The sequence below is a fragment of the Pinus tabuliformis genome, chromosome Q (genome assembly GCF_031772625.1).
Source record: "Pinus tabuliformis cultivar Carrire ecotype Pingquan chromosome Q, CPIR1, whole genome shotgun sequence".
NCBI lineage: Eukaryota > Viridiplantae > Streptophyta > Pinopsida > Pinales > Pinaceae > Pinus > Pinus tabuliformis.
Genome location: NC_142296.1, coordinates 524,400,141 through 524,416,253, shown reverse-complemented (window position 1 = coordinate 524,416,253; position 16,113 = coordinate 524,400,141).

Below are 16,113 nucleotides of genomic sequence, written 5' to 3'. Positions count from 1 at the left end.
TAATTATATAAACCAAAAAACTAACCCATTTATATTTAAAATGTGAAAACAATAGAGTAAAATAATTATATAAACCAATAAACTAGTTGTTTGGCATGAAAATATAAATATAAATATAAATATATATATATATATATATATATATATATATATATATATATATATATATATATATATATATATATATATATATATATATATATATTATAATATTCCAAATATGTATTCTATTTTAAAAGCAAATGTTTTTAATGGATACAGAATAATTATGATGGGTTGACGAGGAAACAAACTTTTTTTTAGAGTTTAATATTTTACTCAAAACACACACACATACACACATATTTGTTTTAAAAAGAAAATTAGAATTTTGAATAAAAAATTAACTATCTATCTTTTTCTAATTACTCACCAATCCATAAATTATAATTTTATTAAATTTAATTCTTAACAAAAAAAATTCAATTAGTTTTTTTTGCTAATTCCAAAAATAAATTACTCAACAATGGCTATATGATTATTATATTATAATTTTTTCAAGTAAAATAATCAATTTACTACTTTTAACTAATTATGAAACAATCTATAAATAATTGTTTAAAACATATATGAGATGAAAAACACGAGGATAGGTGTTCAATTGGATTTGGATTAGATAACTTTTGGGATTGTGAAGTATTTAAAGGAGTTTATCTAATTATTTTATTTTATGTTTTGGTTTTTTTTGTTGTAACTTAGTAACATAATTGATTGTGATTTTTCATTGTTTAAATTAAGTTTTTGAATGTATAAATAGATTCAACACTCTAAAAAAAATATAGCAAGATTATGGAGACTCCATAACTTCAATTCTCATTTCTAACAAATTTTTGTTTGACTTTATACAATATTAACAAACAAAAAACCAAAACATAGAAAAATTAAACTAGGAAGAAAATTAATTTAACCGACTCACCAATAAAGCTAAACTCATTTATATTTAATCATAAAAATGATATCAAAACAATAATATAAACCTAAAACCTTATGATTTCACATGAAAATATTTATTTTTTATTATAATATTCCATTATAATATTCCACACATATATGCATTTTAAAATGAACTATTTTTAATTCCAAAAAATAATTAGAATAAGTTGACAAGCGAAACAAAACCTTTTTAGAGTTGAATTTTTTTATTTGACATTGTATTTTTTATTTTTTATTTGTTATTTGTTATTTGACATTGTAGTTTTTTAATTTTATAATGATGAATTTTGTATCCGAGACATTGTCATGATTCCATTAGAGTTTTGTTTTGCTTTTGTGTGGTTTTGATGAGAAGTAACGTTGGATACGTGGGTGATTTTGTTTTTATATGCCGATAAGGTATTCTTATCAGTTATTTTAAGAGCAGTTCGATATATAGTTAGATTTACATTATATATAAAAATATATAATGAATTATATTTATTTATTTAATTAATTATTTAATATTCTAAAAATGTTTTTTTTATTTGATTAATATCTTAAAATTGAAATTAGGATAATTAATAATATTATGTTTTTATATTTTTATTTATGTTTTAATTTTTAAATTTCTCATTATGTAAAGTTTCTCTATCAATATTTTGATTTATTGTATTTAGTGATAATTTTTTTACTTATAAATATTGATTTTATAAACTATTGGAACCAATATCCATGAGTTGCAATCAATTGTATCTTATTTACCAGGATAAACTATTGGAACCAATGTCCATAAATTGCAATCAATTATATTTTATTACAAAGATAAATCTTTTTGTAAATTCATAATGATTTTATTTACTTAATAATTTATAACATATAAATAAGATTTTATTTAAAAAGTAAATCTCTTTGTAAATTACTCATTCAAGATATTTGTAACCTCACTAACTATAGATAACTATGCAAAATGATGATATATGAATAACTTAAATGTGTTAATATTTTCTTACCCTAATAGACTCATTCATAGTCATTCAAATAATGTTTTATTGATATATATTATAGATCAATTCACAATTGGAACTCTATGAAATCACAACAAACTACTTTATCCCCACACAGTTTTCAGCAAGTTCCAGATTTTTTAATCATTTTATGGATTAAGATTGTTACACCAAAAAATATCAAAGATAAAGAAGTATTAACAGATTGTCAGTCTTAAATAACTATAAACCGAAACTTATTTGTGTATACACAGTTAACAATTATATCTTGATATCTAATTTCGGTAGGCAATGCGCTACTTTTTGGACAAAGCAGCAACTAGGGTGCAAGACTCCTCAGAAGGGTATACTAATACACAGGGAAATATGAATTCGAATCCATAATAAGTCTACACAATAAGCTGGTTCTCTTGCTTAATCTTTAAAATGGTTGCAGTAAAACAGAGTACATCTTTGTTCATAAAGCAAGGTAAGGTAGTTCCATGGATAGAAACGTCGGTTCACATTTCTAGGCCCTGGCTTTTCTTGTGGCCCTTTCCATGTTTTGTGGGCTTGTTCCCATAATTATATACGATTGTTAAAATTATTGCCTGTTCAACAGGAAATGGTCAACTGTTCTTCAAAGGGTTGGGATTGGTATTTTCCTTTTTGTTATAAGCATGGTGACTGCAATGTTAATTGCAGGGTGACTGCAATGTTAATTGAAACGAAGAGGACACATGTAGAAAAATATCAAGTTTATTTGACAGCTCTAGAATTATAATTTTTTTTAGTGATTATTTATTTAACTTTAAAAGGTATTTACTTTAAAAGGATCGTAGGAATAATTCACTTAGCTTACTACCTACCCATTTGCAAAATCATAGTAAGTTTTATGTCATAAGATCACTCATATCAATTCCATTTACAATGTTTTACTAAATTAAATAAAAATTATATTAATTCTTACATATTTCATTATGAATATACATAATATCCAAATTTATATATATTAGCATTTGTACTTATTGTTGCAAAGGAAAAGCTGTAAGGCATAGTGTGTGGAAGAATATTGAAATGTGAATGGGTTTTTATGGGCTTTTTTGAAAGTAAGGGTCGATGATTTTGAGTTTTAATTTGAGGAAGCCATGTTGAAAACCGTATTTGGGGGTTAAAGTGGCGACGAAATGGAATACAAGTAGTCATAAATATCCATTGAGCTTGTTTAGACACCTTCGTATCTTGATAAAAATTGCGTAGTTGAAGGTGAAGGTAAACGAATAAATTCATGCGAACAACAACTGGGTATCCATATCGATTTGCATAGGGTTATTTAAGAAATCATTATTCAAACATGAAATTTAATTAATATCGAGATATATTTAAAACATGTATTATATTCATTAAAATAAATTGATTTTGCTAACAAAATATGTTAAAACCCATTGATAATGAATTGGTTGTGAAGACATAAACTATCAAAATGGTATTTGATCTTGAAACATCATTTTTCAAGTTTCCATTGGAAAATAAAACTAGTGAATTGTAACAGAAGAGGTTAGAGAAGCAATATAATATTCTAAAGAACATTGTGGTTGTCATTCCATATTTGCAGTTGCATCAAAAATTGTTGGAGGCATCAAAGACCTGAAGAAGCAGTGATGAACCTGCAAAATGTATATTTTGTTAGAATTTGTAATATGTAAATCAAATGTGGAAATTTATTAGTAATACTTTGCATGTGAGTTGTGTTAAAATGCATTTGGAATGAATGGAAATGAAGTTACCTTTGCCATGGGGATTTATATATTGTTAGTCGAAGATTGGGAGATTTTGTTGGTTTTCTAAAGGGTATATACTCAGTTTTTGGCATGGCCGAGTTTTGCAAAACAACTGATCTTTTATTTGAAGGTTGGTTGTTGGGTGCATGTTTCCTTCGTGGCTTGGAATTAGAAGCTTTGATATCATGAAAATGTTTTTTCAGATCTGGGTGCATTTTCTACCAGAGTTTTAGAAGTCACTGGTTTTGATATTCAAGAGAAGATTATTCATAAATCTTTTGTATTCATTTAGTTCTATTCATCGCATGCATAGCTTAATAATTTTGGCTCTGAGCACATTCTAATAGCAGATATCTTGAGTCTGCTAACCAATTGCATTTGTTATAAAGAGAATTTCCAAGATCTTGGTCCAGTTTCCGACTAATATTTGAGAATGTTGAAGTTCTGTCTATATCAAATCTTGGGGTATCGTGTAGATCTAGTATAAGATGATTTTCAAACTTAAAGCGACGACATACTTTTGATTGAAGATCCACAAGCACCAGAGAACAACATTGGCAATAATTCATATAATATTTTGAAGCAAGTGAAAAAAAAACTTCAGTGTAGTATAAATATGCAACAAGGTTTTGAGGCTCTCCATCAACAGGTAGTTATTGTAGTATTGGTAACAATCGTGAGTCCAAAAGATACAATTTCAGGGGGGAAGTTGGGCCAAAGATATTTATTTCCTACATAATGTAGAAGGTTTGGTCTAACTTCATTTCACTCTTGGCTATGCTTATGAAGAATAAATACAATGACTTTGTGCATTAAGAAACAATAGAAGAATGCAAGGAAATTTGCAGAATTTTTGTTATATAATTCTCTAAGAGAGAGTATATTATGTTGGCCTTCCTAATCACCCAGGCCTTTAGTTGACATATTCACAGCCAAACAAAGGACAACTCTTGTGAAAGCTAGATGAGAGGATAAAATGAAGTATGTTGTTCAAAAGAATAAAGGAATATGCAATAGCCAAAAGTAGAGCAAGAAAGGAACACCTTTAATTTCTAAATGAACCAAGATACTGAATGAAAAACAACAACCCACTACAAACTTTTACTGGAAGAAAACAAAAAAGCCTGTTATGAAATTATGTACTGAGACCACTGATGGTTTTTCTATAGAAGCTAAAGAGAATGCTTTGGTTTGGTATCATCTTGATGCTGATCTGGATTTTTATTCTTTCCAATCCGAGGAGCTGTTTAGATAATTTGGAGAGTGTGTTTGCAAACAAGCAAGTGAATGTCAAAATTGTACAACATATTATCGAGGTTTTTGTTTATAGGTCTACGATGGCGTCAAGGTCTATGGAGAAATATTCAATATTTAATATTGTATAATGTGTATATTAGCTACAAGTTTATGTATGTAATCTAATGATGGCTTCCTTCAATCTCAATCTATGCAGTTTCTTAGGCACGAGAAGATGCTACCTCTGCAATTTGGTCATGGATTCAAAACAAAGCAGCAAAATGTTGATAATAGAGATGGCTTTAGTGGTGTCTATGACCAGGTTGTTCAATAGAGATGGCTTTAGTGGTGTCTATGACCAGGTTGTTCACATGAAGGAGCTTATTTTCCTTGAAGCACATGTAGAGCCATATATGAGGGAATTGACTGCCAGTGATGTTGTCATCGATACATTCGTAACTCTTGTTGGAAAAGAGAGGGTAGAAAAATAATGTACAAATATTGAGAAACACCAAACACAATGGATTTCCAATTATTGATGTACTCCTATATCATTGTTTTATGGCATTAGGATATCAAAGAGATGAAAACCATGGTTTTTGATAGCTAGACACTTTTTTTTTGTAGTTTTGCCAAATGTCTAAGAAAAGAGTAATTAATTTATCCTACAAATTTTACCACTAATTATATTTTTACATGAGGAATTTACCCATGGATAAAGTAGAGTATATTTTTCAAATAAATTATATGAAACAAAAGGTTTTGTAAACCATACTTCAACAGATGACAAAAATTTCTCTTTCAAAATTGGATAAAAGGACCATTGGATAACAGGTGGCATAGTTGACCCTGTTTAAAGGGAGGTCGATAGATTTTCAGGAATATTTACAACAGATTCAAATTCATAGGCAAGATATCAACAGTCAAAGAATCAATTTCCAATTTGATGGCAGAGGATTTTCTATCATTTCCGTATTCCTTGTAGCAACTTAAAATTTATTTTATTTTTAGTTTACTGTTAGGATTTTATTCCTAAAATCTTGTAACAGCTTGAGGATTTTTTTTTTCCTATATATTCTTTCATTAGAATATATATTTGTAATGTAAGGGAGGTTGCATTTTGGTGTAAAAAACCCAAGTTTGTATACTGTAGAATCTTGATAAAGTACTCCTTGTTAAGTTGATTAAGGAAGATGACGCAATTGAAACCATCTAGTCCCTAAACATGGTTAAAGATCTGGGACCGGATGACTTCTTTATAATTTTTAATGTGAATGATTAACTCCTCCATATTTAAATGAAGGTTTGGGGGCAATACCAACTCATCCTTTTTATCTCTAATTCTAAAGGAGACATAGTTGTCCTCATTCTGTCGATTCTGGACAATCTCAATGTGTAATTTGGCCTAGAAGTTTCTAACAAGAAATTTACCTATTATGCTCAAAAAGATTTTCCCTACAATCATATCAAAAAACCAAGTTGGTTTCATGAAGCATCGATAAATCATAGACAACATCATTCTTGTTCAGGAGGCGATTCATTCAGGAAAGAAATGGGGTTAGTTGGGTATGATTATCAAACTTGACATGGAAAACATCTTCAATAGAATCCATCACTCCTTTTTATTCTCAGTGATGGAAAGGTTGGGTTTTTGTAATGAGTTCATAAATTGGACTAGAGATTGTATTGGAAGCCTGTGGATAGCTCCTTTAGTAAATGGACTCCCCTGTAATCTTTTCTCCACCTCTAGGGGTTTGAGGCAGGCTTCCAATACAAGCTCCTAGTAGTAGAAACCTTAATATATTAGTGGCAAAAAACTTAATAAGGAACCTAGAGATGGGAAGAAGGGAAGGGAAGGGAGAATATGAGGACTAAGTATAGAAAACAACAATAAATATGTGAATCATTCCTAGTTTGTTGACGATACATTATTGTTGTTAGGGGGAGCCTCCCAAATTATTGCTCGACGATTCAAACCAGTGTTGGATCAATATCTAGACCTGTTGGGGGGCTTCATTGATAAAACAAAGAGCCTAATCATAGGATGGAACTATCCACTTCAAAATATTAATGAAATTGGGATGGTTCTCGGATTCCCTTTAGAATGGAATGGAAATTATTTAAATATCTAGGAAACCCCATTTTGATCCTTGCCTCTAATATGGAGAGTTTAATCAATACTTTAAATAAATTTTCGAATAAATTTCAAGCCTGGGGTGCTCAATGGCTCTCTTCATTGGGATGTGTTGTGATAGTTCAATATGTTTTATCGTCGCTTCTTGTCTATCTATACTCTGACCTTCTAGACCCAAAAGTTGTGCTCAATCAGTTGAGCTTGTTAATTCACAAGTTTCTATGTCAAGGAGGGAGGAAGAGTGAAAGGAAATTCCATTTAGTAAACTGGAATGTAATTTGTCTCCCAACGATTAATGGGGGATTGGCAGTCTAAGACCCTCTATTTATGAATATTGCTCCTAGAGCTACAATTGTTTGGATACTTATTTCAGATTTCACTGTGTGGTGGAAATTTGGCTTTCTGCCGAAATATTCAACAAGAATTCTCTTCTCAAGGTAGAATCAACTTATTGGGCAAGTCCATGTTTTACTATTTGAAAGCTGTGAAAGGAAGCAACCCCTCTTATCATTGATCACCTTAGTTTCAAACGGGGAAATAGGTCTCGCTTATATATTTTGAGATAACAAATATTTCCAAATATCCTGTTGAGTGGAAGTAAAGAATTCAAAATCCTCGCTCAGTGGATGAAAAAAATGTTTTTTCTCAAATTAAAGGACATATAAAAATGGGATATCAAATGGGTATGGAAGGGTTGGATCAACCTAGAGTTGGTGATTCATTTAAAGCTGGTTTGGGATAATTAGACTTTAGTGATAAATGGTTGTTTATAGGAGCTGCCTAAACCTGTAGCAATCTTCGCTTCCTTGCCGAAGTCTGATGTACAATTCAGTCAGAGTGTTGATTGATCTAGAACTCTGACTGTTTTGGATGATCGGTTTAATTTAAAATTGGGCAAAACAAACCAATGGAATCATTCCAACACAGAGAATTTTCACTGTGCCTGAAATTCTTGCTGGATTCTTGTCAAATTTGTGGTTGGAAAGAGGGTCTATTTGCTATACAATTAACGTACTCTATTGTTCATGAGTAGCATGGTTTTTGTACCCCAATGAGCTTGTCAAATATTTCTGAAATGATATTTTGAACAGGTCAATCCTCACAATCATCAGCTAAAGTTATGTGATTTTGGAAGTGCAAAAAGCTCTGGTGAGTTGTTGGTGAAGTGTAACTAAGATTCCTGAATTGGTTTAAATTATTTTATGACAACGTTTAATGTTTTATGAAATGTGTAATGTTTAGAATACTAGATTTTGTTCAAAGGACTTGGGATTTAAGGTTTGATTCATGAGTCTATTTAATGTAGAACTTCATTTCTCTGTATGTATGTATATATGTATATGTTGATGCTCTTCTTATAAGGTAAAAGGTGAACCAAATATATCATACATTTTCTTTGGTTATTATAGAGCTCCTGAGCTTATATTTGGAGCCACTGAGTATACTTCTGCTATTGATATCTGGTCCATGGGTTGTGTCTTGGTTGAGCTACTTCTTGGTCAGGGAAGTGGGTTTTCAGTTTCAGAGTAGTCTTACCTCTGCAGATCATGCATCAATACCGAAATTGCAGTTTGTAATATTCCCAATGACATCATGCTTACATATACTTAAGGAAATTTTACCAAATTTGTGCTAAAAGACAGTGTAGTATGCTGATCATTCTCACTATGCAGAAATCCTACAATTGTGTTTCAATATTATATTAAGTAAGGTATTCTAGGAACACAGATTTCTGATTTTCCTTGCTCTTTACAGGCTCTCTTAGGCTCCCACTGGGATCAGATTTCATCCCCAGCTATCACTACCCAGTCTGTGGGGTGGAACAAAAGGTCTTTTGATCATTAGTGTGAAAGCTACATACAGTTTGACAAAGATATGTAAATTATTGTTATCAAACATACATACAATTTGACAAAGATATGTAAATTATTGTTATCAAACTATGGAAATTTAGGATTTTATTTTTTATGCAGTTGGAAAATATTAAGGCTAAGCAGTAAGGTTTCTTTGTGTAAGTTCAGTAATATGGGTAAACTGCTAATAGTCATACCTCAAAAAATCACTTATGAATAGTCCAAGTAGTGTCCTACTAAGTCAGGAATAGAAGGCCCAATTCAGCTTCAATTCAACATCAATGCATGAATAACTACGGTGTTGCAGTAAGTTATGTAAGCTGAATTGTTTTGAATAGTGGAGGTGTTTAGTAGGTTTGAGAATACCCTTTACTAGCCTTGGGTATGATATTCAAAGCATCAAAATCACTCTCGGTTTCTAGGCCATACTGCCTTGAGCATTAACCCTAATTAAGAGGCATACAGTTGGAAAATATATTTGGATTTTGTATCATTGCACTATGATATAAGCATCCAATTGAATTGTCATTGTCCTCTTTTCACCTTACACGTTTGCAAATATGCCTCTTTTAACCTTAAGCTATTGGACAAAAATGGATTTACCATTTCCACTCATATCCTATCAAACTCTGCTCAGAAATATACAAATCATTGTTGATTATATTCAAAGATTAATTAAATTTATACTCTAGGTAGAGGAATCATGGCAGAGCATGGCGCCTTTTGCCAATGTAACCAACCATGTATAATTTGCTCGTCACCTAGAAAAATAATTCATCATCTCTGTCAGTAATATAGTGAAACAGAATTTAAACCCTGAAACATAAACACAAGTAACCATATTAGCTGTCCTGGAGACCACCCACTTCACATCTCACGGTGAAACAATGCATTTTATAGGCACGGTTTTATGATTCTCGAGCTGAATAGAGATGACTTCCAAGGGCTCCATCCCTTTGAGGTTTCTTGAAACAATATAATCAACTTGCCCACATGATTAAATGGCACAATTTATTAACTGTAGCCTCTTATTTCGTGTTAATAACACAAGTAAGCCTCTTGCGTTTGATGCTAAGTAGATTGTCATATATCACCCACGCAAAACTTATAAAATGGGGACTGGTAGTCCCAGATCCTTTCAAATTTGCACGTCCCCAATAATCTGGGTGACATGCTACATGATACCCAGTTGATGCCCTAGCACTTTGATTGTCAGCAAAGCTGGTTGCAGTGTTCTAATAATCATCATAGACGTTTTCAAACTGCCCCCTGCAATGTTCTGAGAGACCTTACTACATACATGATTGTTTCCTTTAGATCTCTATGCTTCCTATTACCATGGAATATTGACAAAGTTACGATGTTTCCACTGATAATCTCCGCAACCCATAATAATCCATCAATGATGCCAACTTACAGCCATACCATTTTTTGTGCACTAGAGCTTCACTGAGGTAGATTTCAAATCCCTTCACCTCCAAATTATTTTCATATGCCTTCCGAATAACTTCCTCTGTGAATGAGCTTATACAAAGAGTCTGTGATGCTTGTACACATTTTGATTCATATGTTCGTTTATCCTCTTTCTCCATGAAATCAAGAAATTCTTTTTGGTGTAAATTGGCAGGAACCCGCGCTGGAATACCATTTTTCGGAAAATCAACTGCTTTTGAAAATAGCTCGGCTAACTGTAGACAACTTGCACTCTGAGCCATACTTGACTCTTGGTCAGAAAATGCAGTATGAGAATTGGCTATCATTCCCAAGCTGTCATTCATCATATATTTCACAAAATACTCTTGAACCTACTGCATCATCAAACAAAATCATATAAGATAATGCATGGAGCAGTGCTAGTGTTTAAGCTTAAACAAGTATAAGAAAGCAATATAGGTAATTTGTCTCCAATGAAGGCCCACAAATTCTTTTCATATAAAGAAAAAGATCATAATCACAAAGTTATTAGGTTAATATTCCAGAAAAGTATGCTAATATTCTCCTCTGAACAGTTCAGAACATGAAGCCAACCAATGTACAAACAGTCCAAGGATTCATATGTTTTAATGAGATGTGGTCAATAAGGTTAGTAGCAGATTGTCCAGTAATATCTCAGTGAAAAGTGCCTAAAGCATCCTGAATTCTAGTAAAAAAGAATAATAAAACCTAAGGGGATGCTTGCAAGACAAAATTCAACAGGGAATATTATTGGTAAATGTTTGAAAAACAGTGTAGTAAGCATTTTTTTTTTTTTTTTCTGGGAACATTGTTCTGGTCATTTTTGTCAACCTGTCTCCCACAACCGAAAGCATCAAAAGAAAACAACAATATACAATGATCATGAAGTTCACGAGCACTCAAACAGACTTTCAGTGTTTTCTTCTTCAACTTCCCCATGGCTTCTGAAGAATAAATACCCAACAACAAATCCCAGAATGACAGCTATAAAAACCCCCATTGAAAGACATCGCTGCCAACATGAGAAAATATCCCAACCCTGCATTCAGACAAAAAACGGTCAATTCCATGACCCTAAATCCAAGTGCTCTAGGGTTTCTTCCAATCAGAGAAGCATTAAGGTCCGAGGTAGCTTTACCACTCAAAATCCCCTTGAAACGAGACTATAGATTAACAATATACTCATGAATTACAGAAGCAAAAAACAAAAAAAAACAAACAGCAACAAGGAGCAACAAGGGTAAGCGAGTAACCAGGCCATGATTGAGTCTTCCAGACCTCAAACAACAAGGTCATGTCTCCCACAACCGAAAGCATCAAAAGAAAACAACAATTTATAATGATCATGAAGTTCACGAGCACCCACATGGACTTTCAATGTTTTCTGGAGCACAGCTATAAAAAAAACCCCATTGAAAGACATCGCTTCCAACATGAGAAAATATTCTAACCTTGCATTCAGACCAAAAATGGCGGATTCCATGACCCTAAATCCAAGTGCTCTAGGGTTTCTTCCAATCATAGGAGCATTGAGGTCCAAGGTAGCTTTACCACTCGTAAAATCCCCTTGAAACGAGACCGCAGATTGACAATATACTCATGAAATATAGAAAAAAGCAATACGGCAAGAAGGGTAAGCCAGTAACCAAGCCATGATTGAGTCTGTTAGCACTTGAAATTTCACCTCAGGCTGAGAAAGGTAAACTTCAAGGCAACATCAAACCACTTAGCCTCGTAGCTAGCCCTATGGGGCAGGAGAGGGCTCTCTCCGATCTATCTCGGTAAAGATCTTCAACGGGCGAGATAACCAATGAGGAAACACTGATTTTAGGCTAGTAAACTGATAAAATGTTTGATTTGAGATTTTTAGGATTTCGGTGGAAAATCGGGGAAAGGCAATTTTGGGTGCGGGGATTGGACACAGTTTTTGCAGGGGGTTCTTTGGGGCAAGATAGGAGACTGTATTGATGCCTTTGAAAGATTTGGATGGATGAGAATGACTGGTGAGGAGCTAAGGAGAGCAAGCAATTCACCTTGAGTTCTCCTTAAACAGATGAAAACATTGATATTAAGCAAACTTAAAAGCAGAGCATGGCAATCATGAATTCTACTTTAACACTTCATTTGCCTAATTTGCAGAAGGAAAAGTAAGAAGATGATTCACATAACAAACTTACAAGTACAAATAGAAACACACCATCAATACATGTAACCACAGGAATCCCAAAAAGGACTGCAAAACCCTAGTCTTTCTTCCTTTGCCAAAATTGCAGAGATACAATGAGTAATACAATAGAAGCTTCTCCCTCAAGAGTCCAACCATGAAAATGACCAAGAAAGTACATAATATAGGAAATCTAACATCTTTCCTTGCCTCTAGGGGTCGAGCTCACTATCCTAGGAGCTGTTTCAACCAATTCTAAACTGAGCACTGAAAACTAGGCAGTCAAAACAACTTGCCTCTATAAGCTAGGAAACCAATTCATTCATTAAATTTTTGCCTATCTCATGAATGAATCTTCTAGAAGAGATAAATGAGTGTCAAAATATCATAAAATTACATCATTTACAACAAGGAGGATCAAAATCCACTCCAAAAAGTCAAATCTAGTCAAAACTGCGTTTTGCTGAGCTGTAGGTGCATTTCTGTGAAAATTGCCCAACGCGTAGCGCCCTGATTCTGAACGCATAGTGTGCCTTTGGAGAAACTTTTGAGGAACTTCCAGGTGACCAAATGAGGCAAACGTGGGCTTTTTGGAAAGGTCTGGATGTCTACTTTCCAGCCCAAGTGGAATTTCTGAATTTGGTGTCCATTGGCCCCTCCAAAATTGCAATCTCCCAAGACTGCTTCCTATGTGTCAAAAAAGTGGCAGAAAGTCATTTTTTGCTTGTTTTTTGATCTTCTGGAGGCTCAAAACTTTATGAAATCTCTTGGTAATTGCTGAGCAGGTGTATTTTTGCATGAAAAATCCAAAAATGCTGAGTTTTCCTGAAATGGAGTTGCCCATCTAAAGGGTCGCGTGCAGCGTGCTACGCGTTGGGGAAGAAAACCTGTTTTTAGCTCAAAAATTCACAAGTGACCAAAAATGCTCAAATTTTTTTTAAATTTGTGCTGGAGTTGAGTCATTTAGCATCATGCTCCTTCAAGGAAGCCTCAGCGAAGATGTGGAGGGGATCGGGCCCTTTTCTTCGTTTTAGTGCCTTGGCCAACCGTCTTTTGAGCACCTTCATTCTCGCCTTGCATAAGTGCATACGAGCCCAATAGTGGTTCTTCATGTTCGGGAGCAGGTCCTTATCTTTGTTGGCCTTGGCGCAGCCTCTCCAAATGAGCATTGACCTGGAGGAGTATAGCCTCTCGCTCAACGGGTACCAAATCACCGGGTCTCTTGCGCGCCAAGTTGCGGTCTTCATGGATCCTCCGCAACTCATCAAGAGTGTGCTGATCTTCCAATTGCTTGTTGCGCTGCTCTAAGTAGGTGATTGTCCAATTTTCCATTTCCAACCTTTGTTGCAACGAGTCATTTTCAGCCCTTAGTTGCTGGATGATCTCCTTTGGCTCTAAGCTAGGAGAACTGATATCGAGGTCAACAACATCTATGCCTGGATCACCTGATGGCCCCTCATCAATTTTGGGCTGCTTGCCTCTCTCTTGTACCTGTGCTGCTGTCGAAAACGAGGCCCCTTCCACCTGGTGTGGAGATAACACTCGCGGTGCTGATGAAGAAGGCGAGACCCCTTCAACCTGATGTGGAGAAAATACTCGCCGAGCTGATGCAAATAAGGTCCTGTGGCCTTTCTGATATGTGACCAATGGAGGGGAGCTGACATGTCTGGCCTCGGGGATATCATGCTGTTGTGAAGGTCCTCCCTCCTCATGAACAACCTCAGGAGGTGGTGGTGCTGTGAAAAAATATCGAGAGATAAAATCCTCCCATGGGATACCCTTCTGAGCCAACTGATGCATGACCACAAGCTTGATCAAACCATAATGAAAGATGCTCCGGTGTTGCTGTGCTGGGCTTTTTCTCTGCACCAAGGGCACCATCCTCTCAATATTCCGGCACATGAAAAATGGTATGTTCATCATCCGTACCCGTGTGAAATGCATCAACAAGCGGATATGGTACGAATATAAACGTGAAAATCTGCCCTCACAGGTGAAATAGCGAATGATGAGCCTCATCAAGGGAGCATACTCATCCCTCAAAAATCTGAAAGGAAATACACCAGTCATGTACCTCATGTACACAGGTTTAATGTAGGGCTCATACTGAAATCTATCCAATAGTTTGCGCTTGTTCCACTCTTCTCCAACATTGGGTATCCCTGTTGCTTGAGCAACAATCTCAGGTGACAATATAAAATCCACCCCTGCAAGATTTACATGCTCGTCATGCAAATGCAAAACAAACAAGCGGACCAATTCCCTATGGTGCTGAATTTGAGAAATCCTCTCGCAAAATTCATAACATGACTGATGGCGGAAACATGTGATTGCAAGTGGACAAGCCTGCAAATAGGTCAAAGAGGTGGGCTCCTCTCTCACATGGTGACCACCCTTACCACCCCTGTGAGGCCTCCTTTGTACCTCAACCTCTGGTGTTGACTCACGGTCATCACTTTGCTCATAGTCGGTTTCGGTTTCTGACATGGTTTCAAGAGCAAAGTGGCTGAAATGTACTGCTGCTTCTGCTCAAATGACCTGTTGTTTTTACTTTTGAAATGCTGCTTCAAGGGGACAAATAACGAAAGGGAGATGTTAGGGAAGGGAGACTTTTAAGGGGAATTAGGGAAAATATATGAAAAAGGGAATTAAGGGAAGGAATCATGACATATACAACATGATACAATTATAATTTGCCAGGGTTTTATGGGAATTAGGGTTTAGGCTTATGTTATTGAATTTTAGGGATAGGGGTAGGGTTTTGGGCCTTTGATATTTTTGGTAGGGAGATTAGGTAAAAATGATAAGGGAGGTGGCTGGGATGTAGGGAAAAAATGGGAGTGAAAGAGATGACCTTGAGAGCAGCAAAACAAAACCCTAGCTTTACTTGCAGTTTGACATTTTTAAGCAAATACACATGAACTTCTCATTTCAAATTGATGGCATTAAAACACATTTCCCATGCTCATTTTTTTTTATCAAGCAAAATACTTTGATGATCAGAGGCCTACCTGCAACCTTGAAGAAATTTGGGGTCGTTTGAAGCTTGTAGGCAAATTTTTTGTGTGTTATACCGCAACGCGTAGCGTACGGGTCCTGATGCGTAGCGCGCGCCCAACGCGTAGCGCCCGTGTCTTTTTCCCACTGTGCTGACCGCCCCGACGCGTAGCGCCTGCCCAACGCGTAGCGCGCAGGTCCTGATGCGTAGCGCGCGGGCTCTGTCCACCAACTTGCACAGTTTTCACACTAAATCGCCTTTTGCTCTTGCTTTTGGAGTCTTGGAAGCAAATAATGATAAAATGAAGGGAGGGGAGCTTTTATAAACTTGATTTGAATTAATTTCCCCTCAAACCCACTTTCTAATGTTTATAAAATGACACTTTTCAAAATTTAAATGCTGCTGACTTATGGTTTCCTTTTTGTCCTGAAATTGGTTGAAATGATGCTTTTTCTTGAAAATTTTTGCAGAGGTAGCTTCTGAAGAGTCTTGGCAAAGGAGACCAGGGCTGCATGCCAACTTCTGGAGAGTTTGAATTTTTACAAATTTTTACAA